Raw genomic sequence first — 19813 nt, forward strand, 5'->3', positions numbered from 1 at the left:
TCTATCTATCTATCCTGTCTAGTAATGGGCACCTTCATCTCCAGGAAAGCTCCCATCAAGCTTTGCTTGCTGTCCTCTGCCCCAGTCCATGTCTGCCCATATCTCATCATTTCCCCCTTGCCTGCCCCTATGTCTTTTTATATATAAAAAAGATGTCTCCCAAACTTAGAGCACTGAGCAAAGAGCAGCGAAATGAGAAATTCTTGCTCAGAAGCCCAGAATTGCTTCTCCCCTGTGTTTGCTCTCCAGCAGATCCAGTTGCATATCATGTCTTAATTACCACCTTCCTTCCATGATCCCTGGAATACTTAATGTGCCCTGTGCAGGAGTTGGTGTTACCTCAAAAGTGGCTAACAAATGTATCTGCATGCCCCACTTAATCGGGCTAAGGATGCCATCATTATTCAGGCGAGAACCTCGGACATGAATATTCATGTGCTGCTTGCTAGTCCAACCGGTAAATGGAGCCTCCATCCTCTGAGCCTCTCCCTTGACTGGCCAAGATGAAATGCAAGGCCTCTTGGGGCCACTGGGTACATTTCCTCCAAATGAGAAAACCAGCAAGCTAATGTCTTGCGTTTTCCCTCGGATACACTCCCTACAGCACACTCTGTGACACAGAACCTAGACTCCTTTTCCCACCTCACCCCCCAGAACGCCTGCAAATTTGATGTCAGGAGTCACAGAATCATAGAGTTGGAAGAGTCATTTAGTCCAACCCCCTGCAATGGAGGAATCACAACAAAAGAATCTCTGACAGATGTGCCACCCCTCCAGATTCTGTTTAAAAGCCTCCAAGGAAGGAGAGTCCACCACCTTCCGAGGAAGTCCATTCCATTGTCAAAGAGCTCTTCCTACCAGAAAGCTATGTCACGGCTAAAAATTGGCCACTGTTTCTTTAATGCTAAAAGAACTAAGTCAGCATGAGTCAGCGGCCTACAATGACTCCTGCAACCTTTCACCAAATTGTACCTGTATATATAGAGTGGTCAGTTGTTAGTGTTGGGTGTGGGTTGGTTGGTTGGTTGGTTGGTTGGTTGGTTGGTTGGTAGGTAGGTAGGTAGGTAGGTAGGTAGAAAGCTGGTTGCGTTTGGTGTGTGTAAAAGCTGTCGGTTGTAGTTGGAGAAGAAGACCTTTTAAGAATAAAAGCAGCATTCCGCAAAGTACTCTTTCTTAAGGACTCTTTGTGCCAACTAGGGTCTGAGGACGAGGCAAAGGAGTAAAAAGGAGGTCAGAACCCTTTTTCTTTTTCAAACACTGACAAGCTATTCCTAATGTTGAGCTGGGATCTCCTTTCTTGCAACTTGAAGCCATTGGTCCTACCCTCCAGAGCAGGAGAAAACCAGCTTGCTCCATCTTCCTCGTGACAACCCTTCAGATCATATCACCTCTCAGTCTTCTCTTCTCCAGGCTAAACATGCTCAGTTCCTGCAACTGTTCCTCATATGGTTTGGATTCCAGACCCTTGATCACCCCTGCATGCGTTCCAGCTTGTCAATGTCCCCTCAAACTATGGTGCCCAGAGCTGGATCAGGCCAATGGCCCATCTAGTTCCACATCCTGTTCTCACAGCAGCTGACTAGACACCTCTATGGGAAGCCTGAAAGTTAGACTTGAGCATTCAGGAATTCAGGATAAAGGGGGTGGGCAGCAGCCTTTCCTCCTTATAATAATAATAAAAGGAAGAATACCGGTAATAATTTATTATTTGTACCCCGCCCATCTGGCTGCGTCTCCCCAGCCACTCTGGGCGGCTTCCAACAAAGATTAAAAATCCCCCTGTTGAAATTCTACACTGATGGACAGCAGCTGTCCAGGATTTCAGACCTTGTCTCCCCCAGTCCTACCTGGAGATGCCACTAGGGATTGAACCTGGCTCCTTCTGCATTACAAACAGGTGCTCTTCCATTGAGCCACAGCAATCCGCTACACTCAGTCAAGCTGTTGGTCCTTCAAGCTCAGTATTGTCTCCTCTGACCAGCAGTTCCTCTGCAGGATTTCAGATGGGGTCTCTCCCAGTCCTGGAGACACCACTGGGATTGAACCTGGGCCCTTCTGCATGCCAAGCAAGTGCTCTACCACTGAGCTCTTCCCCTGATGTTGTAGTACTATGGAGGAAAGGGCCTCTCGTGCTTGGGCTGTTGTGCAGAATACCTTCTGTGTTTCCAACATCCCACTTAGCTTACAAAGTTTAAAGAAAAGCAGTGTGATATGTTAGTGGGCAAAATAATAATAAAATAAAATAAAATGGGGGTGGGGATGAGAAGCTGTCAATTCTCCCCCCGCCCCCACTCCCACCACCTCCTCCGCCTTCTCTCTCATCTCTTTCAATGCAGCCTCACTTTCAGTTCAATGAAACTGGAGAGCCTGGCAATAACACAAAGGCTTCTCACAATGCTCCATTTCTCTTTCTTCTCTGGCATTTGTGCTGAAATATCTGCTATAGTAACTGTCCTCTCTCTCATGCATGCCTATCTCTCTCCTTAGAATTCAATCTCATTAAAGAGGCGTTCTTTGAAGGAAGTGCATCTGCATTACACAGAGACTCCTTCGCCAGGCTCGCTTCTTTTCTATGACATTTCCAATTACACTCTCTGGGCAGGATTCGGCAGGGACCCAGAGCCCAGAATCCGGGTCTTTGCTGAGCAACTGCTAAGGAGCAGAGGGGAGGGTGCAGTTTCAAGCAGAGATGCTGCCAAGGGGAAGGAGTGGTCGCCATGGGCATAGCCAGGGGGAGCAGAGGAGGTTCTGCGCCCCCAGGAGAAGCCTGCCTCCCATAATGTCCCCTTCTGGGGGGTATAGTCAGCTATGATTTCCCAAAATAAGCTCAACAACTTTTGCTGTTCCTTGGCCCTTTACCTCCCACCTGGCCCTGTGCTTTTAGTTTAAAAAAACAAAAAACTATACATATTCCCCTGTTTGTTTAGTGTTAAAAATCATAACCTGCTTTTCAACCCAGCTTCTCAAGGCAAATCTACTTATATTATTATTTGAGAGTCGATGTGGTATAGTGGATAGGGATGTGGGTGGCGCTGTGGTCTAAACCACTGAGCCTAGGGCTTGCCGATCAGAAGGTTGGCAGTTCAAATCCCCATGACGAGGTGAGCTCCCATTGTTCAGTCCCAGCTCCTGCCCACCTAGCAGTTCGAAAGCACATCAAAGTGCAAGTAGATAAATAAGTACCGCTCCAGTGGGAAAGTAAACGGCATTTCCGTGTGCTGCTCTGGTTCGCCAGAAGCAGCTTAGTCATGTTAACAGGCCACATGACCCGGAAGCTGTCTGTGGACAAACGCCGGCTCCCTCCGCCTATAGCGTGAGATGAGCGCTGCAACCCCAGAGTCGTCCACGACTGGACCTAATGGTCAGGGGTACCTTTACCTTTACCTTTATGGTATAGTGGTTATAGTGGTTAATGAAAAGGCATTTCCATGCCAGCCCACAAGTTAGTAGGTAAGGCTGAATCTTGTTTAAGTACTTTTTTCTGTTAATACCTTGGTGCTTTTTTATTTTAGTTTGGAGGGATTTTTAAGTGCGATCAAATCTACTCTTTCGTCGATTGTGTACTAGCAGGAGAATAACTCAGAACAAATGGTCAATATATTCAGGCCTATGGAAGCTGTCCTAATAATTCCAGAGCAGTGCCGTGAAAATGGAATTGATGTGGAGTTCAGCTTTCAGGGAAACTCATATTTCATTTTGTATTTAAAAAGAATCAAGTTTCCAGTCCTTAAGGTTGCAGAGATCTGCATGGAAAAGTGGAGGCAGAGATGATGGAAACACATTTCCATTAGTTGGGGAGGGGGCTTTGCTGTTCTTGACCTCCTGTGCATAGCAAAACCTGCCTAAATTATGCAGAATAACAAAGACATTGGACTACGCAGGTTTATTTATCATGCATTTCTCAGGGGTATTTATATAATGCCTCCAAATAACTACATTCTATAAGCATCTTATATTAAAATACATCCATGTAAAAGCAAAAAAACAAAGGTTCATAATTTCCATTTGTGATTTTGTGTTTGTGTGTGTGTGTGTTTTGAATAGACTCAGTCCTCAGTAGGGGATTGTGTGCCCCTCGGACAGAATCATAACTCCTACAGAGAGCTTTTTGGAGATATGACGAATAAAACACTTTTCATTGCAAATTGGGGCAGATTAGTAAAATAATGAGGACAGCAATAACAATGGGCCCTGCTGAGCCTGACAAACATCTCTAAATAAACCCGCTTAGCACAAGTTCCTGTTCCTAAATCTGCAAAGGTCATAAAATTGGCCTCTTCTTCTCTCTCAGCTTCGAGGGGGGTGGGAGGCTGCCAAAAAGCTTGGGGCCAGATTGGTTTTCACTGATCTCGAACGAAAACAAATGAGGGGAGAAATAATATGCAAATCGACTCCATGTCTCAATGGGATATAGTGCTGTCAATATTTGCCTCTCAGCTCAATAAATCCAGAGGATCCTTGGAAGACGTGTCAATAAATATCTGCTTCTTGTTACAGATGAGCGATATGGGGAACTGGAGAACTTAAAGGAATACAGTGAACAGCAAGGGTACTGATTGCTCTGCCTATTGAGAGCATCAGAAGAGGCAGCAGGATCAGGCCAGTTGCCCATCTCCCGTTCTCACAGTGGCCACCCAGATGCCCCAATAAGAAGCTCGCAAGCGCAAGAGCACTTCTGGTAGCCATCACTCCCTCCTGTGGAAGTGAGTTCCACAGTTTAACAATGTATGGCATGAAAGAGTTTTGTCTGTCCTGAATCTTCCAGCTTCATTCAACTTCATTGGGTGCCCATTGGATTCTAGGGTTATGAGAGAGGGAGAAAACCTTTTTCCTCTACCTTCTATCCTTCTTTCGTAGAATCATAAAACTGTAGGGTTGGAAGGGGTCATGAGGATCATTCCAGGGGTCAGCAAACTTTTTCAGCAGGAGGCCTATCCACTGTCCTTCAGAACTTGTTGGGGGCTGGACTATATTTGGGGGGGACGGAATGAACGAATTCCTATGCCCCACAGATAACCCAGAGATGCATTTTAAATAAAAGGACACATTCTCCACCCCCATCATTCTGCCCGGACACTGAGGTCCAGCTCTGAGGGCCTTCTGGCCGTTCCCTCACTGCAAGAAGCCAAGTTACAGGGAACCAGACAGAGGGCCTTCCCGGTAGTGGCACCCGCCCTGTTGAACGCCCTCCCACCAGATGTCAAAGAGAAAAACAACTACCAGACTTTTAGAAGACATCTGAAGGCAGCACTGTTTAGGGAAACTTTTAATTTTTGATGCATTACTGTATTTTAATATTTTGTTGGAAGCCACCCAGAGTGGCTGGGGAAGCCCAGCCAAATGGGAGGGGTATAAATAATATAGTAGTAGTAGTGGTGCTAGTAGTAGTAGTAGTAGTAGTAGTAGTACAACCCCCAGCCAATGTAGGAATCACAGCTGAAAGATCCCTGACAGAGGGACATCCAACCTCTGTTTAAAAACCTCCGACAAAGGGGAATCCACCACCTTCCAAGGCAGTCTGTTTCACCATCGAACAGCTCTTACCACCGGAAAGCCCTTCATAACGTTTAGTCAGAATCTCCTTTCTTGCCATTTGAATCCATTGGGCTCCAGAGGGCCCTACCCTCTGGAGCAGCAGAAATCAAGGAAGGTGATGTGAGATCAGCACCTTGGACGGGGGTCTAGGTGCGCGCTTCAGGACCACGGCCAGCGATTTAAAGAGGCGGGGAGAACCACGTAGGCCACCTTGAACTAAAAACAAGTCGGGATATAAATGCAACCAGTAACTAATAATTAATAATGTCAAAACTTGGAGAGGAAGTTTGTGGGGAAATTAGCAGTGTTTGCAAGTGGGGGGGTTGGGGTGGAGCGGACAACAGTTAATGAGGAGGGGAAGGGGAGAGATCGGAAGGAATGGCGTCCAGTCCTGTGTGTTCTGTGGCAGTGCAAAAGGAGCCCACAGAGAAGCAATGGTAGAGGAGATTTACGCCCTGCACTCCAGGGTATAAATAACCCCTCGTCTGACACTGCCTAATTGGGGCATGAGAGGCAGTATCTCTGCAGCTTCGAGACGCGGACCCACACCTCCCGACCGGTGCCTTATCGAGGTGGCAATATATTCCAGAGATGGATATCAGGCATGTGGTGGGAAGCAATGGAAAGCCTGTCTTTGGTGGCAGGTGGCCTTAGGATGAAAATGCATGAGCAGCGTTTTATCGCGCCAGCGATGCCGCCCGGGCAATCATTTCCGCAGCGCCCTCCTAGCTGTGGTAATGCTTCATTCATATGGAAATCCACTTGAAAGCCTCCTGAATTTAAATACCCGGCGGCAAGGTTGTGTGTGAACCACAGTTCTCCAGCAGCACAGAAAGCTCACAGCTGGGGATTCAGCTTCATGAGAATCTTCCCCCTTAAAAAATAAGAAAAATAGAGCAAGTTTCTAGTCCTTAATGTTGTGAAGCTATGTTTGAAAGTATGCAAACGACGATTGGAGAGGGGAGAGGGTCCTCGGAAGCCGTTGGAGTTTTTGTATAAAATGCAAAATGCATGGGAGGAGTGCTTTCAGAAGCTTGCATAGCGCCTTATCTCTCCCCATGGCCAGAACTGAACTCTCTCTTCTTTTTAAAGCACAGAATTTAGATTACCTTAGCACAGAATTTAAGTCTCCTTTAGTGCACACGTTCACCAATACTCAACTTCTCCACTTTTTTAAAGTACTAGGTAGCAGATGCTGAGGCCTTCTTCAGCCTGAGATAATTGAGCATGCCCTATCTCTGGCTGTTACAAATTGCATGCCAAAGGGGCCACAACAATGAAGGCCCTGCTACGGTGGACCCAGCGAGCTCTTGGTACCACCAGGAGGTCCCCTTGTAGAGATCATAGTGGCTGGGCAGGAGGGCAAGTAGCCCTCAAATGGTGGGTTATGTAAACTAAAACACAATCACAAAATGTAGAATAGCAAACTATAAAACCACAACCAGTGGTTTTTTGTTTTTTTTTCCAGCTGGAGCATGCTGGAGTGTAGGTCTGGCACCACTCAGAAGGGAACCATTGTAAGCCAATGCTCCCCCCCAACCTGATTTTTGTCTTTAGATCTAGCTCCTAGCTACAATTGGTCAAGCTACAGGGCAGGGCCAATTTGTATTTCTTTTCTTTCACCCCATCTCCTGTGTAGCGGCAGGGGGCTTTAAGCCTTCCAGCCAAGTCTCTACCATGGTCTGCACATGTGTTTGTGCCAGGACCCTTCCGAGCTGTCCTAGCCATCTGCCTGAATCCAAGAGAATAAGGGAGGCAGGGGTGCAGTTACTTGACCTGCACCAGAACCAAGGTTGACTCCCAAACCAGCTAGGGAGACAGCTTGCCATAGTTTTTAGCACCTCTGCGGGCAGTGAACGTTGTCAAACCGGCATCTGTTCAGGGCTGCCCCGAGTCGCCCAGCAATTTAATGTAACAATTTCCTGGTGAAATTGGCACCTATTTTGGGGGGAGGGGGAGCACTGACCACAGCACATAAGAACTAAGAAGAGCGTGCTGGATCTGCTCAATGGTGCACCTAATAATAATAATAATAATAAATTTTATTTATACCCCGCCCTCCCCGGCTAGAGCTGGGCTCAGGGTGGCTAACACCAATAAAATCACAGTAAAAACATAATAGGGGAGGAAGAGAGGGGGGAACCAATTTAAAATACAGGTTAAAATGCAATTTAAAATGCAGCCTCATTTTAAAGTAGCCGATAAATCAAGACCATAAGGGGAGGGAAACATAAGGGTCAGACTGAGTCTAAACCAAAGGCCAGGTGGAACAGCTCTCTGTCTTGCAGGCCCTACGGAAAGATGTCAAGTCCCGCAGGGCCCTAGTCTCTTGTCACAGAGCATTCCACCAAGTCGGGGCCAGTACTGAAAAGGCCCTGGCCCTAGTTGAGACCAATCTAACCACCTTGCGACCTGGGACCTCCAAAATGTTGTCATTTATGGACCTTAAGGTCCTCCGTGGGGCATACCGAGAGAGGCGGTCCCATAGGTACATAGGTCCTAGTCCAGCATCATCTTCTTACAGTCACCGACCAGATGCCTGTGGGAAACCCCCGAGCAGTTTCCTTCCTTCCCCTTTCCCATGCTGTGAAACAGAAGAACACGAGAGGGAATTGTTGGACCTAACTGATCTACGAGGCCCAGGATTTCTCTGTGCTTTAAGCAAGACAAGGAGCAGACAGATCCCCCATTATCCCTTTCCTGTGAAATATGCCAAGCCACTTAGTATTCATGCTTGTACCCAATTATTTATAACAGGGATTCTTTATTCGAAGTTTCAGGCTGGGAAAGGGGGGTGGGGAGTTCTAACCAGGTGGTTTTAACAATGATTTAAGGCTTGGGAGAGTTTGATTATTAATGGAGGGAGGAGGAGGAGGGTCTAACGAAGGGAATTTGGAGTGGTGGAATAATGTGGCTGAGGAAGAGTCAGGATGGTAGCACAGCTTTCTGCCACCTGGTGCCCTCCTGACGCTTTGGACTGCAACTCCCATCAGCCCCAGCCAGCCCCAAAACTGAAAGCAGAACTATGTATAGCTGGCCTATTGCCACTATCAGCAGTAATCATCATGAACAAGTGGCCAAGTCTCGGCCTCCCTAAACCTTCCATGGCATAGCTCCTTCCCCCTCTCCTCTCTTTAAAAGCACTTTTGAATGCAGCTGGCAAATGTCGTAGGGGATTAGGGCAAAGTAGACAGATGTGGGGGCTATCAGCTCCCTATAGGACCAAGAAAAATCCTGGTGGATCAGACTAGTGGCCCATCTAGTCCTTCATCCTGTTCTCATGGTGGGCCAATAGATGACCTAAAGAGAAACTCACAGGCAGGATTCAGGCTCCCCAGCAACTGGTATTCGGAAACCACTGTGGAGACAGACCAGAGCCAGATGATGCAATGGCAGCCTCTTGACCCAGCTGCCTCCCCCTGCCCTAGTGGTGTTGGGTCACCCTCTTGACCTGGCAGTCTCCCCCTGCCCTGTGGCCCCAGAGATATAGAGGGGTGGCTCTTCCCCCCCTGCACAATCGCACCGGACAGAGGAGAAGGGTGGTCTCTTGACTAGACAGCCTCCCCTTCCCCTTAGACTAGACGAGCAGCATAAGGGTGATCTCAACTTGCATTATAACCACCGTGTGGTTGAGGGGTGGAGGTGAAGCTGAAGCTGAGAATGAAGATAGACCTCTTGACTCAGCCACTGCTCCCCCATTCCAGTGGTCGTAGGCAGTGGGGGGCAGCAGTTAAGAGGTCATCCCACCACCACCTGTGCATTCCTCCTCCTCCTTTCTGCTGAGCACTCTGCTTTTTTTCAGGCTTTCCAATTCAGCCGTCCGCAAGCTGTAATCCCAACCCATAAAACCGAGACATGGTTGCGCATATTGAGGTCAGCCGTTGGGTCTCTGAACCGTGGCTCTCGCTCCTGAAGTTTTGACCAGGCGGAGCTGTAAAGCTCTCCTAACTAATGGGATTGAGTTGTTTATGGCCCCATCAACCTTTTTTTCTGAAAGGATCAGGCTGAGTTTTATCATTATCATTTCCTGTAACTGGGGGTGATGCCGAGCGTTCAAGGCTCACCTCTACCCCCCTCCCACCTGCACCCAGTCATCCTCTCTTTTTCATAGTGTGTCTTCCCTTTGAAAAAAACAAAGCCCCCCCCTAAATGAAGGAGGCAAAGATATAGAGATAGGAGAGATGCAGCAAAGGGGGGGTGAGATGGAGAGAAAAGCAGCTAGAATTTTTCCCTTATCTCAACCTGTTCATCCCTCCCGTGTAATTGTTTTGCTGATGTTTTCCTTGTAGCAAATAATACGCCACGCTTCAAAAGCTACATCCAGGTAAAAAGTATAGAGGAGAACTTCAGACGAGTCTTGCTGATGGATCAGTCCAGCATCCTGCCCCATAGTGGCCAGCCACATACTCCAATGGGAGCAGGACTTGAGCACAACAGCAATTAGATGAGAACTAAACAGAAGCCAGAGGGGACGCAGGTGGCGCTGTGGGTAAAACCTCAGCGCCTAGGACTTGCTAATCGCATGGTCGGTGGTTCGAATCCCCGCAGCGGGGTGCGCTCCCGTCGTTCGGTCCCAGCGCCTGCCAACCTAGCAGTTTGAAAGCACCCCCAGGTGCAAGTAGATAAATAGGGACCGCTTACCAGCGGGAAGGTAAACGGCGTTCCATGTGCTGCACTGGCTCGCCAGATGCAGCTTGTCACGCTGGCCGTGTGACCCAGAAGTGTCTGTGGACAGCGCTGGCTCCCAGCCTATAGAGTGAGATGAGCGCACAACCCTAGAATCTGGCAAGACTGGCCCGTACGGGCAGGGGTACCTTTACCTTTAAACAGAAGCCAAGCTGCATTTTGGGCCAAAGGAAGTTTCTGAGTCATTTGAGGGCAGCTCCATGTGGAGTCTATCCCTAGGTTACCTGAAAGCCTTGCTCGATCTCAGCACTCTGCCTCTCTCTCCCTCTCTATCTGCTTTTAAAGAGCCAAGGCCACATAAATTCAAAGGCATGATATAATTGAAGATGAATCCATCAGGCAGCACACAACCTTTCACATTAGACATATTGAGACTGAAGCTGGAGGAAAATTGCTTTTTTCCTTCTTGACTTTCTATTTGCTTAAGCCCCCAATATTTACTGGTTGCGAGCGGAATCTGTTTTTCATTTCCAGCGTGGAGGTGAGGGAGAATCCCAGTGCCACTCATCTCGGCACCAAAATTAAATCTGTCGAGCACTGTCAGGGGCCCGGTGTATTAATGATACACTTGTAATCCGTTTCATTCTGGAGGGTGAGGAGCAGAGCTGCATCTGCTGACGGGGGACTCAGGCACTTGACCATTGTTCGCACATTATAATAGGAGGCGAAGAACACTTCCCCAATCCCTGGAAATTGCAGCTTCTTCTCCATCATTTACTCCCTTCGTGGCAACGCCCCAGGGCCACGGACTGCTGCCGGAGCCTCAATTAGCCAGTGGATGGAGAATCTGAGGTCAACGGATCAGCTGCTTCCTCCTCCTATTAATAAGTCGGGAAATGTGCAAGACAGAGAGAAAATAGGGTTTCTGTCTCCATCGGATGCACTGCCAGCTGCAGAGAAGGGATTGCAGGATTATAGGGCTGGGTGGGACCCCAGAGGACATCTATAGCAACCCCCGGCTCACTGCGGATTCTGCCATGTAGGGTGCATTGACAGAACAGGTGGCAAGGTAGCTATTCAGCCTCTGCTTAGATACCGCCAGGGAAGAAGAGGCCGTTGCCTGCTGAGGTGGACTGCTCCACTGTCAGAAAAGCTCTAACTGCTAGGAAGCTTCTCCTGCCATCAAACGGAAATCTCCTTCCCCACAATGTCCACCCAGGGTTTTAGCCCTGTGTGTGCACAGCAGCAGAGAAAAAGTCTGCCCTATCTTCGGCATGACGAGCACCATATCTACAATTTTTCTTGTAGGGGGCAGAAGTCTACACTACCACCATGCTTTCCCAGATTGTGAACACTGATCAATGAATCAGGGGGATATGGTTGTTAGTGTACCTTCCCCAGACTAAACACAATTCCCTTCATTGGAGAAGACCAAGGCAGAAATATGAGTTGAGAAGTTCTACCTTCTCTCCATCTCCCCTCTTCCTTGGTCTTCTTGCTTCTGTGGACAAAATAACCCCCTTTTCTGGTTTTTTATCGTTGTTGTTGTTGTTATTGCTGCCCATCTGACTGTGTGGCTTCCAACACATTAAAACACAGTAAGGCATCAAGCATTAAAACTTCCCTAAACAGGTCTGCCTTCAGATGTCTTCTAAAAGTCAGAGAGTTGTTTATGTCCTTGACATCTGATGGCGGGCGCCACCACTGAGAAGGCCCTCTGCCTGGTTCCCTGGAACGTCACTTCTCACAGGGAGGGAACCGCCAGAAGGCCCTTGGAGCTGGACCTCAGTGTCATTCTCAGGATCTGGTCTGAAGGAATATAATCCACCACTTGCTGAATTTTATATGTTTGTTTGTTTATTGCATTTATATCCCAACTTTTAAAGTCAACCTGTTAAATCAACCTCCCAGAAAGCCTGATTCTCTGTTTCCTATTTTGCTAACTTTTAAATCTGTTTCCTGGGAGAGCGGCACCTGGGCCAATGAACAGCATCCAGTCCAGAGAAGGAAACCTCTGCGCTCTGCAGGCAGCCTGCCTTGAAAGCCACACGGCTGACAAGCCACCCTTGATCCTAACCGCTTTCAACAATGCTATTACTTTGCAAAAAAAAAAACCCAACATCTTCCCTGTAGTTCCCCATTAGGCTCAGTGGTGACACCACAAACCTTCCAGCACTTGGATGGTGTCCATTGAGCGACGCTGCCTGTTCAGGGATGCCGCCTCCAATTATAGGAAGGAGGCGGGGAAAACCATTTGGCACCCCATTCTTGCAACGCAGTTTTGTCTATTCTGCTTACCCGGGGCCTCAGTTCCTGGGCATTAACAGCGAATAAAAAAGTTTAGCTCATTGATTTATCGCCTCTCGCGGAAAGTGAGTTTATCACCTGCCTTCCAGGTTTCCGAGTCACTCTGTTCTTTGATTATAATTTTTATTTATTTGGTGATGGATGGGTTCTCAGATTGTAAGGGGGGGGTGTTCCCTATCAGGAGACAATATTTCTCTATGTCCTGAACATCTGACACCCATTTTTCAATGTCCATTTCTTCTTTTCTCTGGAACAAACCCATCTTAGCATTCCACCGGTGGTTTCGGCCACGTCTGCTTGCACGAGGAAATGGCAAGTGGGACACCTAGCGTCTGCGTGGCAATATCGCAGCAATGGTAAACAGCCTTTGAAGTCAGGGGAGGGAAAGCCCGGAGACAGTGTGGTGTAGTGGTTAGAGTGTGACTAAGAAAGGGTTCTAATCCAAACTTGGCCATGAAGCTCACTGGGTGTGTCCTGGAGAGCCAGTCACTCCCTCTCAGCCTAACCTACCCTGCAGGAGTGTCACAGATACTAAATGAGGAGAATGGTGTGGCCCACCTTGAACTCCTTGGAGAAAAAGGTGGGGTGTAAATGGGAATAAATGAATAAATACCCTAGGCTGTGAACTGTGTTCAGCCTCTGGGCTGAATTAAGGACCTGGCTGAATCAGGCCAAAGGGGCACATCTAGTCCAGCTGTCAGATGCTGGACTGAGGAGGAATGGTGGGGGCCACCCCTCCTCCTCCTGAACCTTCCTGAGAACAGGAGGACAGTGTAGATTTAGAACAGTGGTTTACAGAAGGACATAGTTTAGAGGCTGCAGAGGGGAGAAGCTGGGAAATATTGGGAGATGAACAGCAGGAAGAACCAGGGGAGAGACAGCTGACAGACTCAGTGTCTTTGGAAAGCATTCCTGACCCCCCCCCCTTCTCCCAGGACCCAGCGTGCATTGAGAGTACAGTAGAACCTCTACTTACGACCGCCTCTACTTGGGCCTAACCCAAGTTGCGACTGCGGCAAACCCGGAAGTAAATACTGGGTTTACCCCGATTTGCGCACGCGCAGAAGCAGCTTCTGCCGTTTGTGCATGCGCAGAAGCGCGCTGCCACTGAATGCACCTGCGCACAACGACACTTCTACCAGCAACATACGGACGGACCTCCGGAACTGATTACATCCGTAAGTAGAGGTTCCACTGTAGTGGAACAGAAAGCTCAGAGGCAAAAAGCAAAGATCCGCCAACGTAGGGATGACGTATAATAGGAGAGACAGAGGGGGTGGAACTTTACTCGAAGCAACACCATTATTTGATAGAGACTGCATTGCTCCGTCTCTCTGTTTGAATACTGAATAAATTACGTGGTGAGGACTCTTCTTGTTTCTCTGTGTTTTGGCTGCCCCTGGGAGAGGGATTGGATTCCTTGAAGACTGACACCAGCATCCTGTTCTCACAGTGGCCAACCAGAAGTCTCAGAGGGAAGCCTCTGAGTAGGATCTGATCACAAGAACACCCTCCCCTATTCCCCCCTCCAGCGGTTTCCAGCAACAGGCATTCAGAAGCAACACTGTCTCTCAATATGGAGCCAGAGTATAGCCACTGCAGCTAGCAGCCATGGATCTCCTTATCCTCTGTGAATTTCCCACCCCCAAACCATCTTTAAAGCCATCCAAGTCGGTGGCCATCACTGTGTCCTGTGGGAGTGAGTTCCGCAGTTTGTCTATGTGCTGCGTAAAGAAGGATTTAAAAAAAAATTTGTCCTGAATCTTCCTTCATTGGATGACCCATGCTTTGGATAAAGCAGCACTCGCTGCTGTTAGCAGCCAATCCTCCCTTGTCTTCTGGTGTTTGAAAGCAGAGGAAATGAACGCGCACGCACACACAAAACAAAGTAACAAGTTAAAATTAATAGTTTGTGAGTGACAGCCACACTTTTGCGCCATCCAAGGAGAGCTGGAGAAAATGTTCCATAAACATCTCCCCTCTTCCTCCCCCCCCTCCCCACCACCTCCTTTTCAATTTCCTACTCCAGAGTGGAAACTTGATTTCCTTTTGCATGTGGTTTCCAAAGAGCTCCCTGGTGGGTTTTTTTAAAAGTGCTGCCAACAATTACGTGGCAGCTGAAGCAAAGCGAGAATGACATGGAGCTGACTTCATGTTCAGAATTCCAACCCCAGATTTATCAACATAGGATAGGAGGATGAACTCCAACTACAACCACAATTGTCTGGGGGTGAGGGGAGAAGCGGAGCCGAACAACATCTCGTCAGGTAGAGTCAGCCATAATTTGGTTGCCTATAATTATAAGTAAAAGGTAAAAAAGGTAAAGGACCCCTGGACAGTTAAGTCCAGTCAAAGGCGACTATGAGATGCGGTACTCATCTCGCTTTCAGGCCAAGGGAGCCGGTGTTTGTCCACAGACAGCTTTCCAGGTCATGTGGCCAGCATGACTAAACCACTTCTGGCACAACGGGACACCGTGATGGAAATCAGAGCACAAAGAAACGCTGTTTTCCTTCCCACCAGAGTGGTATCTATTTATCTACTTGCACTGGCATGCTTTCGAACTGCTAGGTTGGCAGGAGCTGGGACAGAGCGACAGGAGCTCACCCCATCATGGGGATTCAAACCGCCGACCTTCTGATTGGGAAGCCCAAGAGGCTCAGTGGTTTAGACCACAGCGCCACCCGCATCCCTGCATAATTATAAGTAGGGAGGGATTGTGCAATGGGTTGCACAGGAGCCGGCTGTTGCGCCACAATAATCAGCTGTTGCAGAATAAGAATTAGATGTAGCACCACGAGAATCTGCTGCTGACCAACAGACTTCTTTAGCACAACTTTGTGGATTCCTTTGTTGCATAAACTTTAAACTCCACCACCTAGTAGTGCAAGGGCTCTTATGCTGAAGAACAGAAACCACTGAGTATCATAATATGGCCACCATGGACTTAAGAGCATAAGAAGACTCCCCACTGCCTGAGCCAACCAGGAGCGGGGGGAGGGGCATCTAGTCCAGTATCCTGTTCTCACGGTGGCCAAATGCCCCTAAGAAACCAGGCATCTAGATGGACTGCCTATGGACTTTGAGCTTCCATAAAAACCTAAGAAGAGTCTTTTTGGATCAGATAAAAGGGGGCCGATCTCAGACCCTCCAAGTGCCCCTATTTTCCAGGGACAGTCCCAGATTTACAGAAGCTGTCCCAGTTTCTGATTTGATCCCAGAATGTCCTGCTTTTCCTTAGGACTTCCCTATTTCCATCAGAGGAATGTTGGAAGGTATGGAGTTATGCGACCCCCCCTGAGCCAAGGCGATAACTAACTATACAACCTTTAGAAGACATCTGAAGGCAGCCCTGCATAGGGGAAGTTTTTTAGGTTTAATGTTTTTGTATGCAAGGTGTGACTGGAAAGTTTGGTGAATGGTCAGCAAAATCGGACAGCAAGAAATATTCGAACATACAATTCGCATCAGAAACCCATGAAATGCCCACAATTGTGTATGGAGATGAATATTTCTCACAGTCCGATTTCTGTGACCATTTGCCGAACTTTCCGGTCACACCGTGTATTTTGGAAGCCTCCAAAAGTGGCTAGGGCAACCCAATCAGATGGGTGGGGTACAAATAATAAAATTGCTATTGTTATTCTGAATAAAGTAAAGGTAAAGGGACCCCTGACCATTAGGTCCAGTCGTGATCGACTCTGGGGTTGCAGCGCTCATCTCGCTTTACTGGCCGAGGGAGCCGGCGTACAGCTTCCGGGTCATGTGGCCAGCATGACTAAGCCGCTTCTGGCGAACCAGAGCAGCACACGGAAATGCCGTTTACCTTCCTGCCGGAGTGGTACCTATTTATCTACTTGTATTTTGACGTGCTTTTGAACTGCTAGGTGGGCAGGAGCAGGGACCAAGCAACAGGTACTCACCCTGTCGCGGTGATTCGAACCGCCGACCTTCTGATCAGCAAATCCTAGGCTCTGTGCCACCCACGTCCCTATTATAGAATAGGATGTTCCTATTTTCATTGGAGAAATGTGGGAGGGTATGCCTTCTATTCCTGCAGTCTGTCCTCACAACGGCCACTGTGATGCCTCCTAAGGAAGCCCGCAAACAGGAACTGAGTGCAACAGCCACATTCCCCGCTATGCTATATTCTGTGATGTCCCACTCCAGGTAAGTGAGAGGGTCGGGGGGGGGTACAGACATGGAGGCAAACTGTGCCGACAAGCCAAGTCTGGCTGGCCACGCCTCAACACAACCCACAATGGAAAGTCCCCGCGATCTGAAGGACAACTTCTTTTCCTTGCCTGCTCTGCTCGGGGAGAAATAAAGCACAGTGCAAATATTTGAAGAAAATATTGCTATTATTAAATCACTTCCTATCATGTCAGGCTCCAATCCCTTGAGCAAACAGACAGGCCTGCTTAAATATCCACTTGGAGGAGCTGATCCGGTCTGGAGAACCATGTGTGCTGTGCCAGGGAACAGCAGCTGGCTCTTCCCCCAGGTGGGCAGGAGTGGGGTGCTGCCCATGGGATGCCTTGGGGTGCTTCTGCCAAGAGGACTGGGGACATATGGCAACCAGACCTGAAAAGGAGGGCATGTCTTGGAAAACGAGGACATATGGCAACCCTATTTGTGGTCAGAAAAACCTGCATCATCCAGCTGTGCTGGCCGAGGATGCTGGAAGTTGCAGTCCTCCAGTAGTTTTGGACCACAAAAGGTTTGCAAAGACTACTTTAGGCTATGGGTAGGCAGAAAGTCAATCAGGATGAACTGGTAGATCTCTGGGTGATTGGCATCACTTCCCTACACTCTCATAGCAGAAGCAATCAAAGGACTTTCTCCACCGAAATCCAGCTGCTGAAATGAAGAAGGATGACCAGGCGTGGATTTTTTTGTGAAAGGGCTGCATGCCCAGGTTAGTTCTGAATGCTGGACTAGATGAGCAGAGCTCTTTTCATGCTCTTTTCATGGAAGTTTCTTCTTGTTGTTGTGGTGGTTGGTTGGTTGGTTGGTTGGTTGATGGATGACCTGCCCTTCCCCATAAGGTCCGAGGAAGGGCTGCTGCAATTTCAAAAGGTGATATGAAAAACAGTCTAAAACAAATTAAAGTTTGGTAAATTACTGGAAAACACCCCTCAGTTGGATCAGACCAAAAGGGAGCCATGTCGGTTAGTTAGAGCGTGGTGCTGCTAACACCAAGGTTGCAGGTTCGATCCCCGTATGGGGCAACTGCATATTCCTGCACTACAGGGGGTTGGACTAGATGATTCACAGAGGTCCCTTCTGACTCTACGATTCTGTGACTCTATGATCTAGTCCAGCACCTTGTTCTCACTGTGGCTACCGAGATGCCTCTTCTAGGAAGCCCAAAAGCAGAACCTGATAACAGCAGCAGCACTCTCCCCTGCTGCAACTCCCAGCCATTGGCGTTACATGCAAAAAAATACACTATATTAAGGCAAACGGCATGCAGAATATGTGTGTGTAGGTAGAAATGTGTATAAGAATGCATCTATCAGTGCAGATAACATACAAAAATAAACTATATTAGAGAAAATTGCTTGTAAAAAGGCGTGCATTGAGAGAAACGTGTAGTAAATGTGCTAATGTTGTAACCCTCTCTGGGGCCTGAGATGTTGTTTGCAGATGACGCAGCCTCGACAGAACACTCTGAGGAAGCTCTACAGAGACGCATCAGCCGCTTGGAGTTCCGCCTCACCATCATCCTGATGAATACCAATATCCTGGGTCAAGACCAGAGGCGGAGTTAGGGCAGCGCGGCCAGTTCTGCTGCATTGGGCGCCAAGCCGTGGGGAGCACCACTATGGGGAATTCCAACTATGATGTGGGGAACTGAGCAGAAAAGAAGGCGAGAGGCAAGGTTGGCCCTGCACAGGGTGCCACTGAAATTTGAAAGACCCAAGTCCACCCCTTTCGGGACGTCACCAGCACTCCACTCATCAGCACTTGTGACCTCATGCTTGAGGTGATAGGCGATTTTGTCTTCCTGGGCTACACCATAACCAGCAACCTTTCCATCGTCGCTGAGCTAGACATGTGTATTAGCAAGGCAGCTGCAGCAGTGGCTCACCTCTCCAAAAGGGTATGGGAGAATGGTAACAGCCAATATCAAGATGAAGGTCTACTAGGGTTGCATGTGAAGCACGCTGCTTTGTGGAAATGAGTCGTGGGGAATTTATACCCCCAGGAGCGACACCTGAATGCCTTTTCACATGTGCTGCACCAGAAATAATAACAATAACAATAACAATAACAATAACAATAACAATAACAATAACAATAACAATAACAATAACAATAACAATAACAATAACAATAACAATAACAATAACAATAACAATAACAATAACAATAACAATAATATTATATTACTTATACAGTGGTACCTCAGGTTACAGATGCTTCAGGTTACAGATGCTTCAGTTTACAGACTCTGTTAACCCAGAAATAATACCTCGGGTTAAGAACTTTGCTTCAGGATGAGAACAGAAATCGTGCAGCGGCAGCAGGAGGCCCCATTAGCTAAAGTGGTGCCTCAGGTTAAGAACAGTTTCAGGTTAAGAACGGACCTCCAGAATGAATTAAGTTCTTAACCCAAGGTACCACTGTACCCTGCCCATCTGGAGGGACCTCCCCAGCCACTCTGGGCAGCACCCAACAGAATATTAAAAACACGATAAAACATCAAACATTAAAAACTTCCCTAAGCAGGGCTGCCTTCAGATGTCTTCTAAAAGTCAGATAGTTCTTTATTCTCCTTGACATCTGATGGGAGGGCGTTCCATAGGGTGGGCACCAGTATCGAGAAGGCCTTTGCCTGGTTCCCTGTAACCTCAGTGAGGGAACCGCCAGAAGGCCCTTGGAGCTGGACCTCAGTGTCTGGGCTGAACGATGGGGATGGAGACGCTCCTTCAGGTATACTGGGCCGAGGCCGTTTAGGGCTTTAAAGGTCAGCACCAACACTTTGAATTGTGCTCAGAAACATACTGGGAGCCAATGTAGGTCTTTCAGGACCGGTGTTATATGGTCTCGGTGGTCACTCCCCGTCACCAGCCTAGCTGCCGCATTCTGGATTAGTTGTAGTTTCTGTGTCACCTTCAAAGGTCATAGCTGTCAACTTTTCCCTTTTCTTGCAAGGAATCCTATTCGGAATAAGGGAATTTCCCTTTAAAAGAGGGAAACGTTGACAGCTATGTCAAAGGCAGCCCCACAAGACAGGACAAAGAGGTGCTCTGTCAGGTGTGCGTGCAGGAGCCAGGCCTTGTGACCAATAGGGCTTTGCAGGACTGGGACCTTCCTATGTTTGTTCTGAAGAGGCAAG

This window comes from Podarcis vaucheri, assembly GCF_965113315.1.
Source record: "Podarcis vaucheri genome assembly, chromosome: 16".
NCBI lineage: Eukaryota > Metazoa > Chordata > Lepidosauria > Squamata > Lacertidae > Podarcis > Podarcis vaucheri.